This window comes from Dama dama, chromosome 18, assembly GCF_033118175.1.
Source record: "Dama dama isolate Ldn47 chromosome 18, ASM3311817v1, whole genome shotgun sequence".
Taxonomy (NCBI): domain Eukaryota; kingdom Metazoa; phylum Chordata; class Mammalia; order Artiodactyla; family Cervidae; genus Dama; species Dama dama.
Genome location: NC_083698.1, coordinates 68,779,006 through 68,792,001, shown reverse-complemented (window position 1 = coordinate 68,792,001; position 12,996 = coordinate 68,779,006). Strand labels below are relative to the sequence as shown.

Here is a 12,996-nt window from a genome sequence, read left to right as displayed (position 1 = left end):
CAGTGGAACGGGATAGAAAGCCAAGAGATAAACCCATGCACCTATGGTTACCTAATCTATGACAAAGGAGGCAGCAATATATAATAGGAAAAAGATAGTCTCAAATAACTGGTGCTGGGAAAACTAGACAGCTAGATGTAAAAGAATAAAATTAGAATATTCTTTAACACGATCAGTTCAGTTCAGTTCAATAGCTCAGTCCTGTCCTACTCTTTGCGACCCCATGAATCGCAGCATACCAGGCCTCCCTGTCCATCACCAACTCCCGGAGTTTACTCAAACCCATGTCCATCGAGTTGGTGATGCCATCCAGCCATCTCACCCTCTGTCGTCCCCTTCTCCTCCTGCCCCCAATCCCTCCTAGCATCAGGGTCTTTTCCAGTGAGTCAACTCTTCTCATGAGGTGGCCAAAGTACTGGAGTTTCAGCTTCAGCATCAGTCCTTCCAATGAACACCCAGGACTAATCTCCTTTAGGATGGACTGGTTAGATCTCCCTGCAGTCCAAGGGACTCTCAAGAGTCTTCTCCAACACCGTGGTTCAAAAGCATCAATTTTTCAGTGCTCAGTTTTCTTCACAGTCCAACTCTCACATCCATACATGACCACTGGAAAAATCATAGCCTTGACCAGACAGAACTTTGTTGGCAAAGTAATGTCTCTGCTTTTTAATATGCTATCTAGGTTGGTCATAACTTTCCTTCCAAGGAGTAAGCGCCTTTTAATTTCATGGCTGCAGCCACCATCTGCAGTGATTTTGGAGCCCAAAAAATTAAAGTCTGACACTGTTTGCACTGTCTCCCCATCTATTTCCCATGAAGTGATGGGACCATATGCCATGATCTTAGTTTTCTGAATGTTAAACTTTAAGCCAACTTTTTCACTCTCCTCTTTCACTTTCATCAAGAGGCTTTTTAGTTCCTCTTCACTTTCTGCCATAAGAGTGGTGTCATCTGCATATCTGAGGTTATTGATATTTCTCCCAGCAATCTTGATTCCAGCTTGTGCTTTTCCAGCCCAGTGTTTCTCATGATGTACTCTGCATATAAGTTAAATAAACAGGGTGACAATATACAGCCTTGACGTATTCCTTTTCCTATTGGGAACCAGTCTGTTGTTCCATGTCCAGTTCTAACTGTTGCTTCCTGAACTGCATACAGGTTTCTCAAGAGGCAGGTCAGGTGGTCTGGTATTCCCATCTCTTTCAGAATTTTTCACAGTTTATTATGATCTGCACAGTCAAAGGCTTTAGTCAATAAAGCAGAAATAGATGTTTTTCTGGAACTCTCTTGCTTTTTTGATGATCCAGCAGATGTTCGCAATTTGATCTCTGGTTCCTCTGCCTTTTCTAAAACCAGCTTGAACATCTGGAAGTTCACGGTTCACGTATTGCTAAAGCCTGGCTTAGAGAATTTTGAGCATTACTTTACTAGCGTGTGAGATAAGTGCAATTGTGTGGTAGTTTGAGCATTCTTTGGCATTGCCTTTTTTAAGGATTGGAATGAAAACTGACCTTTTCCAGTCCTGTGGCCACTGCTGAATTTTCCAAATTTGCTGGCTTATTGAGTGCAGCACTTTCACAGCATCATCTTTCAGGATTTGAAATAGCTCAACTGGAATTCCATCACCTCCACTAGCTTTGTTTGCAGTGATGCCTCCTAAGGCCCACTTGACTTCACATTCCAGGATGTCTGGCTCTAGGTGAGTGATCACACCATTGTGATTATCTGGGTCGTGAAGATCTTCTTTGTACAGTTCTTCTGTGTATTCTTGCCACCTCTTCTTAATATCTTCTGCTTCTGTTAGGTCCATACCATTTCTGTCCTTTATTGTGCCCATCTTTGCATGATATTCCCTTGGTATCTCTAATTCTCTTGAAGAGATCTCTAGTCTTTCCCATTCTGTTGTTTTCCTTTATTTCTTTGCATTGATCACTGAGGAAGGCTTTCTTAGCTCTCCTGGCTATTCTTTGGAACTCTGCATTCAAATGGGAATATCTTTCCTTTTCTCCTTTGCTTTTCGCTTCTCTTCTTTTCATAGCCATTTGTAAGGCCTCCTCAGACAACCATTTGGCCTTTTTGCATTTCTTTTCCATGGGGATGGTCTTGATCCCTGTCTCTCCTGTACAGTGTCACGAAACTCTGTCCATAGTTCATCAGGCTCTCTGTCTATCAGATCTAGTCCCTTAAATCTATTTCTCACTTCCATTGTATAGTCATAGGGGATTTGATTTGACACCATATACAAAAGTAAATTCAAAATGGATTTTAGGCCTAAATGTAAGACTAAATACTATAAAACTCCTAGAGGAAAACACAGAAAGAACACTGTTTGACATAAATCACAGCAATATATTTTTGGATCTGCCTCCTAGAGTGATGAAAATAAAAACAAAAACAAACAAATGGGACCCAATTAAACGTAAAAGTTTTTTCACAGCAAAGGAAACCAAAAACAAAATGAAAATCAACCTACAGAATGGGGAGAAATAATGCAACCAACAAGGGATTAATCTCCAAAGTATACAAATAGCTTATACAACTCAATATTAAAAAAACAAATAATGCAATCCAGAAATGGGCAGAAGATCTAAATAGACCTTTCTTCAAAGAAGCCATACAGATGGCCAACAGGCATATGTAGAAATGCTCAATATTACTAATTATTAGAGAAATGCAAATCAAAACTACAATGAGGTAAAACCTCCCTTCAGTCAGAATTACTATCATCAAGAAGACTATGAAGAGGACTTGTATTGGAGGAGGATTCCAAATGGTTCCCAGCCACAGCGGCTCCCCACGGATGGAGCGTAGGCGGTCCGGGTCCACATGCAGAAAAAGAACCCAGGCTCCCAGAAAGGTCCCGGTCTGGGGAGCGAGATAGGTGAAGAAGCTGCTCTTGTTCTCCGCGTAGAAGGCGGTCCAGGTCCCCAAGAGGACATAGATCCACATCTCCTTCCCCTTCTCCACTGAAGAAAAGAAGATATGAGAAGAAGAAAGAAACAAAGAGCAAAGAACATCAGATAACTGAGGAGGACTTAGAGGGCAAAATAGAGAAAGAAAAGAAATGAAGTTAGTGGGATTTGCCTCCTTTGACTCCACAAAAGGGAAAAAGATGGATGGCTCTGTAAATGCCTATTCCATAAATGTCTCAGAAGAGAAAGTATAGGCAGTACATGAATTCAAAAGGTGGATTCAACAGACCTTTGGATTTCATTGCATGAGAACTGAAGTGTTGAAGAATTATTTTTTTCCCTCATCTTGATCAGAACAGTGGATTTTGTATTTAATATGCATCAAAAACAGGATCACAGTCCTTCCTGCTTGTGAAGTAAGAAAATTTTATTATGACATGTGTAGTTTACTTACCCTGCCTCAAAAAGAAAAAAAAGAAGTTAAATATTACATTTTTTTTCCCTTAGGAAATATCATGTGGGGCAGTCATCAACCCAATTTTTTTGTACTTATTTCTATGGAAACTGTATATGATTTTTTCTTGGATGCTCTTTATGACTTTTTAAAATACATGAAAGTAATTTGGAAGTAAGTTTCTCAAATAAAGCTATAATTTCTACTCTTTTGTATTTGATATTTTTATAACTAGAAAAAAAGGATCTCCCTACACATTTTCTTTTTTCATACATAGATTTAGATATCATGATTCTTCATAGTTTAAAAATTAGAAGATTGAACAAATACATCTGGATTTTTTGTGTCTTCTGTGTTTTTTTGCCCCCTGTACCAATACCATATTTCCCCATTTGAAAAGCTTATTATTAAATTAAATTTAAAAAAGCTTATTATTAAAAGCTTATTATTATAAAAAAAGCTTATTATTAAATTAAAAAACACCTTGGGAGAAACCAGAAGGTAAGGAAAAAAAGCCAAAAATCACCTGTAATCTACCCCCAGAATGTTAATATTTTGGTATATGTATTTCCAGGCTCCTATGGATATGTATTTCTTGCCCCTAGTCAAAGAGATCAGATGCTGCTTTCTTTGCTAATCCTTATTCTCCCGTGTACTGTGAACATCTGTTAAATGCTCTTATAAATTTTTTGGAAACTTAAAAAAAAAAAAGAAGTCTACAAAGAAAAACTTTTGGAGGAAAATTGAGGAACATTAGGGAACCCTCCTACACTGTTGGTGAGAATATAAATAGATATAACCGCTATGGAAAACAGTACGGAGGTTCCTTAAAAAACTAAAAATTGGACTACCATATGATCCAGCAATCCCGCTCCAGGCCATATATTTGAAGAAAATTCTAATTGGAAGAGATACATGCACCCCAGCATTCATTGCACCACTATTTACAATAGCCAAGACATAGGAGCATCCTAAGTGTCCATGAGCAGAAGGATCGATAAAGATGTGGTACATGTATACAATGGAATATCACTCAGCCATAAAAAAGAATGAAATAATACCACTTGCAGACACAACATGGATGAACCTAGAGATTTTCATACTAAGTGAAGTAAGTCTTATTGAATCTAATAAAATGATATAAATGAACTAATTTACAAAACAGAAATAGAGTCTGTTTTGTAGAGACAGATGTAGAAAGCAAACTTACATTTACCACAGGGAAAAGAAGGGAAGGGATAAATTGAGAGATTGGGATTGACATATACACACTACTGCACATAAAACAGATAACTAATAACGACATATTGTATAGGATGAGGAACTCTTCTCAATACTCTGTACTGACAAGAATCTAAAGCGTGAATGTATATGTATGTAAAACTGATTCACTTTGCTATACAGTGGAAACCAATGCAACACTGTAAATCAACTATACTCTAATAAAAAATTTTTAAAAAGTAAAGAAGATGTGGTACATACACACTCACACACACACACACACACACACACAGTGGAGTATTAGCCATAAAAAGAATGAAATAATGCCACCTGCAGCAACATGGATGGATCTAGATATTATTAATATCATACTAAGTGAACTAAGCCAGACAGAGAAAGCAAATATGATATTATTTACATATCATTAAAAAGTGATATAAACGATCTTATTTACAAAACAGAAATACACTAACAGACATAGAAACAAACTTATGGTTACCGAAGGGGATTGTGGAGGGGTTCGGGGGGGGTGGTGAATAAATTAGGAGTTTGGGATTAACATATACATACTACTTTGTATGAAATAACAAGATACTGTATAATATAGGGAACTATATTGAATATCTTATAATAACCTATAAGGGAAAAGAATCTGAAAGAGAATATATACATATGTAACTATATATATATTACTGTATATATAGACTGTTCCAGACAGAACAACAGACTGTCTTTTTGCTTTCGCCTTCACGACCAAATTTTTTTCACTAAAAAGACACATGTACACCCGTGGCTGATTCATGTCAGTGTATGGCAAAAACCACCACAATATTGTAAAGTAATTAGCCTCCAATTAAAATAATTAATTTTAAAAATTAGAAAAGAACTGCTACATTTCACTCCATCATCTCCCACCCTTCCTTACTCCACTTGCTCCGGATGCTGCTTACCTCACACCCAAAGAGGCTGCATTAATATCGTAATGCGCATAACGTGCTCTAGACAGGCAACCGTGCTGTACCCTGCTCAGTCTCTTTGCAGCCCCATGGCCTGTAGCCCTCCAGGCTCCTCTGCTCATGGGGTTATCCTGGCAAGAATACTGGAGTGGTGTGCCCTTTCCTCCTCCTTTCCAAAGTAGGGGAAATTTGAGCTGACTCCTGAGGATGGGAGTTGGATAAGTAGAGATGGCAGGAAGGAGGGCTGATGCTGCAGTAGCAATTGTGTAATGGTGAAGCAAAGGCCAAAGACACTGCAGAGATGTCAGCAATTTAGCTGCTGAACCAGCGAATTTGTTTCAACTGCCTCAGTTGAATTTTCTATTATTTTTAGTAAAATGCATTTCTAACTCTAGAGAATTCAGTACCACAGTGGAGTACTAAAACCAAGAGACTTTAAAATACAGAATTGGCTATTTAGAAGGGTTAGGATAGTGGGCAGTGAGGACTTACAACTTTTCTAGGTTGGTAATAACAGTGGAAAAATTGGTCGAATTATCATCTGCTGTGTTTGGGGACTAAGAAAACACAACTGTAACAAGGCTGTAGTTTTAGGAGATATGTTTGGAAAATCCCAGATTTTTCATGTATGTTGCTTACTTTCTATTGAAAGTAAAAGGATGGAAAAAGATATATAGTCAAAATAAAATTGGTATAGCTTTTGTTAATAGCAAATAAAATAGACTTTAAACCAAAAAAAAAAAAAAAAACCAAACCCTCTAGAAATGGATTCACTTCATTTGGACATATAGTTTAATGCACCAAATGTAACAATTATAACAATACCAGGGCTTCCCTGGTGGCTTAGTCGGTAAAGAGTTTGCCTGTAGTGCAGGAGACCCAGGTTTGACCTCTGGGTCAAGAAGATCCCATGGAGAAGGGAATGGCAAACCACTCCAGTATCCTTGCCTGGAAAATCCCAGGTACAGAGGAACCTGGTGATTCATAGGGTCACAAAGAGTCAGGCATGACTGAGCAACTAACACTTTCACTTTCATAACAATTCTAAACTTGTATTGCTTATACTTGCCTAGAACAACTTTAGCATTCAAAATGTATAAAGCAAAAAGTGAAGGAAATGATTAGGTGAAAAGTGGAAGGGGAACATTATGGGTCAGGTTGGCAAAAACTAAACTCAGAGATCAATGTTAACATTACAGAGACAACCAAACCTCATATGTACATTCCACATGGGAATATCCACCACCACCTATGAGATATTCTTGCTAAAATTTTGAACCTCAATCTGATCAAGACTCTAGGTCATGGGAAATAGAGTACCAAGGAACAAACAAAGCCTAACCACAGGACGGCAATCAGTGAAACTCACAATGTGGAAAATAAAAAGGACAAAGGGGCCCAGTGTCTTCAATAAATACATTTAAAGGGGAGCAAAAGGATAAATGAATAGATTAAAATAGATTTAGGACACTGTCAGGCTCAGTCATGTCTCTTTGCAACCCCCTTGGAATTCTCCAGGCCAGAATACTGGAGTGGGTAGCTGTTCCCTTCTCCAAGGGAGCTTCCCAAACCAGGGATTGAACCCAGGTCTCCGACAATGCAGGCAGATTCTTTATCAGCTGAGCCACCAGAGAAGCCCTGTCTTAGGCTGGTTCCTCCCAAAAGAGATTCTTTCATGTGGGAGTGAGAACCTAGAGATTAAGGAAGTGAAAAGAGAGACAGCAAGGACAGGTTATGGATCAGGAAATCATTCAATCCCATGGGAGCTTTGGAGATCCATGTGAAACACATCTCAGAAATACTGTAGGGGAGAAAGAGGGACATATTTATTGGCTCACATTTTCCACTGGTCAAAGTTTGCTCCCAAGGGCATTAACTTGCCCTTCTGGGTTTTGCCCGTGCATGAACAACAAGAAATTTCCTACACTAAAATAGCTCTGAGAACATTAGCTCTTCCAGGCAAACTTGTGCTTTGATTTTGATGGCTTAGCTGAGGGAGGAGGACTGAGGTCAAAGTCTAAGGTGCTGTCTAATAGGAGACCCTCTCACGTTAAGCTGAGATCCCAAAGGGCTCAGAGTAAGGCTGAATGAAGTATTTCCAAAATCCTTCCCTCATCCACAGAGGACTACAGAGAAAATGGCCTTGGTACTGAGCTGAGTTGAGAGATGGGGAAAGAAGGGAAATTGTTTTTGTTTTTAATATTTATTGATTTATTTGGCTGTGCCAGGTCTTAGCTTCAGCATGTGAACTCTTGGTTGCAGCATGTGTGATCTAGTTCCCTGAGCAGGGATCAAATCCCAGCCCTCTGCCTTGGGAGCACAAAGCCTCAGCCACTGGACCACCAGGGAAGTCCTAGAAAACAGGTTCTTAGGTATATAGCACCATGTTATGTGGGCCTTATAGGAATTTTCAGGCAAGGCTGTCTCCAGAAGTCATGAGTTCAGAAAATAGCATCATTAGTGAAAAACTCTTTTGAAAAGAACTTCTTCTGAATGTAATAGCCAGAGAAGTCTTCAGACATCACCATCTCAATGGACATGAGTTTGAAAAAACTCCAGGAGTTGGTGATGGACAGGGAGGGCCTGGCGTGCTGCAGTCCCTGGGGTTGCTGAGTTGGACACAACTGAGGGACTGAACTGAACTGAACTGAAATCTTCAGATTCATGTATGAATTTATAGAAGATAGGGACTAGCAGATTATATTAAATGACTTCTTTTTTTTCTTTTTGGCAAACAAAACAATCCAGGAAGATATTCTACAAGAAAACTGACTCTGTTTTTTTCAACAAATAAATGGCACAAAAAATCAGCATGGGAGAAAGGGAACAGTTTAAAATTACGAAAGACTTGTTATATATTGCATGCTGTGTTGCTTCAGTCATGTTTGACTCTTTGCAACCCTATGGACTATAGCCCATCAAGCTCCTCTGTCCATGGGATTCTCCAGGCAAGAATACTGGAGTGGGTTGCCATGTCCTCCTCCAGGGGATCTTCCCAACCCAGTGATTGAACCTGTGTCTCTTAGGTCTCCTGCATTGACAGGCAGGTTCTTCACCACTAGCACCACCTGGGAAGACCTGTTAAGCACATAGAAACTGAATGCAAACTATCGACCTTAACCTGGATTCTAATTAGAACAAAATCAAGGAAATTTGAATGAAAGTTGGGTATTAGATGACATTAGGGAATTATTGCTTAATTTACTAGGTATCATAATGATATTATAAATCTTTTAAAATTTATTTGTTAAATATGTTAAAGATGCCAAAGCATTTATGAGTATGAAAAGATATGACACCTGGCATTTTGCTCTAAAACACTTTAAAATGTATCAGGAGGGACATAGGTAAGGTGTTTATTCACAAACTGATCCTTGTATACAGAGGCAGACCACTCCAGATTGGCAGGTGGCAGGTTTAATAAACAAGGGAAGTTACTTACAAGGGCTTGTCTTTGGTGGCCAAGGACAAGCAGATCTCTACATCACATTCTAAGTTACAGGGTGTAACTGAGTGGGACCCTATGGGGCCTTCCCAGGACAGGCCCTTCCCACATAGCCTCTGCTTCAGCTCCTCTCTGAAGTATTGACACCTAGATAACACTATCTAATGCATGTTCTGGAACTTTCCAGATGGGCCTAGTGGTAAAGAACCCACCTGCCAATGCAGGAGACATAAGAGACGTGAGTTCGATCCCTGGGTTGGGAAGATCCCCTTCAGGAGGACATGGCAACCCACTCCAGTGTTCTTGCCCGAAGAATTCCATGGACAGAGAAGCCTAGTGGGCTACAGTCCATGGGATCACAGAGTTGGACACTACTGAAGCATCTTAGCCCACACACATGCACACAAACACCTTACTGAGTTGTTTTTTATAGATGTGGAAACTCCTCACCAAGTGGAGGATGGTAAGTACTTGAGCATCATGAGCACACAGCGCCCAGACCTACTGGCACCTAAGGACTGACACGACCCTCTTTCTCACCATCGATCAGTGAATTGTGCATAGGTTGATCACATAAGCTTCAGACAACAGCCCACACCCACCTGCCTTTAAAAATGCTTTGCTGAAACCCTTTGGGGATTTCGAATTTTGGGGGGACGTGAGCCATCTGTCTTCTTGCATGGCCCTGCAACAAACCTTTCTCTGTTCCAAACTCCAACATGCTGTTTTGCTTGGACTCACTCTGTGCCTGGTGCAGGAACTTGTGCTGACAAGGGGAGAGGTGAGTAGTCTTCAGGCCAGCAGAGCAGGCATTATAAATAAAAATTCTCAGTCCCTTCCCAGACTTTCTAAATCACAAGCTCTGAGGATGGGGCCAACACTCTGTTTTAACAAGTCCTCTAGGTGATTTTAACGTATATTAAAATTAAAAAACGACTGTCCTAGAGAAACTTTTTTTAAGGATATATATATGACTTCCTTTGTGGCTCAGTGATAAAAAATTCGCCCGTCAATGCAGGAGACGTGGGGTTGATCCCTGGGTTGGGAAGATACCCTGGAGAAGGAAATGGCAACCCACTCCAGTATTTTTGCCTGGGAAATCCCATGACAGAGAGGCCTGGCAGGCTATAGTCCATGGGGTCGAAAAAGTCAGATATGACTTCAAGACTAAACAACAACAATATATGTATTTATATATTTATATTTTATTTATAGGTTTATTGACATATAACTTACATTTGATAAAATTGTTTTAAGTGTCCCCTCGGGAAACATTTGCACCAGGAGAGATGTACGTTGGCTATTCCCCATTCTTTCCTTTTCTGAGAGCTTTTTAATTGTAGGGCTTCCTTGGTGACTCAGGCAGTAGAGTTTGCCTGCGGTGCAGGAAACCCAGGTTCGATTCATGGGTTGGGAAGATCCCCTGGAGAAGGAAAGGGCAACCCATTTCCATTATTCTATCATCCTAGCTATTATATAGGATATTTTGGGACAGTGAGAAGTGACTTTCTTGTCCTTTAGCTATTGACCGCCAAACCTTTAAGAATGAATGATAGTGGGAATTCCCTGGTAGTCCAGTGTTAGGGCTCTGCGCTTCCACTGCAGGGGGTATGGATTGTATACCTAATCAGGGAACTAAAACCCTGCATCACATGTGGCATGTCCAAAAAACTCCAAAAAACAAAAAAAGAAGACAAATGACAGAGAAGACTTCAAAACAGTTTCAGTAGCTGGCTGAAACTTTGGGGTTGCCTTCCTTAGGGGTCTGATGAATACATTTAATGTAAAATGCCTGCATCTGGGAGAAGGGGGTGCATGGGTATTAAGCAATTCAAGGGGTGAGCTGGGCAGATTCTATAGATTGACTAACCAAACACACTTTTCTAGAAAATTCTCTTCGTGACCACCTCATCACAGACCCTGGGAAACAATAGTTCTGGATTTGCTTTCCCAGCCTCCTTTATACATGAAGGATAGCCATATGAATAGGTCTGATCAATACTACATAAGTGAAAAATGTTTAGAGGGGCTTCCAGGAAAACTCTTTCTTACTTGATAAAAGGAATGTCAGATATTGGTTCCCTCCTTTCTTTCTTCTTTGAATTTGGATATAATTTCAGGAGTTCTTGCAGCTATGGGGAAAATGCCCTGAGCAAATGCCAGCAATCACTTACCCCAAAAATTCTTCAGAGTAACAAAGACAAAAACCCTGTGTTTAATTAAGCCTCTGTTATTCTGTTATTTTCAGAAGAAACTTACATTAACTTGTGCTGCTGCTGCTGCTAAGTCGCTTCAGTCGTGTTCGATTCTGTGCGACCCCATAGACGGCAGCCCACCAGGCTCCCCCATCCCTGGGATTCTCCAGGCAAGGACACTGGAGTGGGTTGCCATTTCCTTCTCCAATGCATGAAAGTGAAAAGTGAAAGTGAAGTTGCTCAGTCATGTCCGACTGTTAGCAACCCCATGGACTGCAGCCTATCAGGCTCCTCTGTCCATGGGATTTTCCAGGCAAGAGTACTGGAGTGGGGGTGCCATTGCCTTCTCCAATATTAACTTATACATCACTGCAAAATGCTGATATTTCCTATCTTATTTTATGAGAACTAAATATGTAAAATGTCTGATACTTGCCAAGGCAAGCTTCTCTCTCTCATGTCCCTCTGTCCATCTTATTTCCTGGATCAATTTAGATACCTTTGGGGATAAATTATAGTTCAATTATACTCTTAAAAAAATTAAAGCAGAGGTCAAAACCATATATGATATTCTAATTAGCAAGGTGTCAGTTTTCTCCAAGGATAGGATAATATTTTGCATTCTGTTCTGTAGTTTTGTCATTCTTAATATTTTTGTTGACTTCTTTGATCAGAGAGTTTACTGCTCCAGCAGCTTCCTGTAAGGGTCCACAATTGCACTAAGCCTATTTTAATTATTTTCCTCTAGATGCATTAAATATTGGAGAAGGAAATGGCAACCCACTCCAGTGTTCTTGCCTGGAGAATCCCATGGATGGGGGAGCCTGGTGGGCTTCCCTCTATGAGTCACAGAGAGTCAGACATGACTGAAGTGACTTAGCAGCAGCAGCAGCAGATGCATTAAATTGTACTTGACTACGCAGACACTCCCTTGCCACTTTTTCTGTAAGTTCACATAGCTTAGCACTTGATGTTATTTGTCTTTGCTAGTTTAGCTGCTGCCTAAAAGCAGAGCTAGGAGTTCAAAACAAGATAAAAGGCAGCAGCAGCTCATAGGTGTGTTGAGCAGTGCTCTTTCCCCTAAAATAGCCCCATTTCAGGATCACTCCTTGACCTGAGTGTTGAAAGCTTTTTAACTTTAAAATGTGTTTATAATATGCAAATATGGCTGGGAGAGATTTCAGAGTTTATTGGTTAAGATTGAGTTGGGAGCTAACACTGATAGAAGGGTTATTAACAAAGAGTAGTGAGGGTGTCATTGTTGGGATTGAGACCCAACAATGGCTCTCAAAAATAAAATACTTTTATTTTTTATTTATTTTATTTTTGAAATTAAGTATTGGAGTTCAACAATTTTTTTTTTTTTTTAAACTGTGGATTTTCCCTCCCAGACAATTTACAGAAGGTGCTCAACCTGATCTCTGGGCTTCCCTGGTAGCTCAGCTGATAAAGAATCCGTCTGCAACGCGGAAGACCTGTGCTCGATCCCTGGGTCGGAAAGATCCCCTGGAGAAGGGAACGGCTACCCACTCCAGTGTTCTGGCCTGGAGAATTCCATGGGGTCGCAAAGAGTCGGACAAGACTGAGCGACTTTCACTTTCGCTTTCAACCTGATCTCTAGGGAGCCTCAGAGTTTGACCCCTGAATAATAATGGATTTCCTACCTCTTTTCCAGGCAACTAAACCAAATTCTGGACGTATTACCAATGGCTGGTAATTCAACTTTAAAATGGATTTTGTGGAGAATATTTCCAAAGGTTTTTGTTTTAATCCTAACTAGTTTCTCCTGTTACCCCTTAAATCTGCTACTCAC

The 12,996-nt window shown here is 40.1% G+C and overlaps 1 pseudogene; it reads left to right on the top strand.

Moving 5' to 3' along the window:
- The first annotated feature begins 2,770 nt into the window (after window positions 1-2,770).
- On the top strand, window positions 2,771-3,221 carry LOC133072837 (U4/U6.U5 small nuclear ribonucleoprotein 27 kDa protein-like; annotated as a pseudogene).
- Window positions 3,222-12,996: the final 9,775 nt, after the last annotated feature.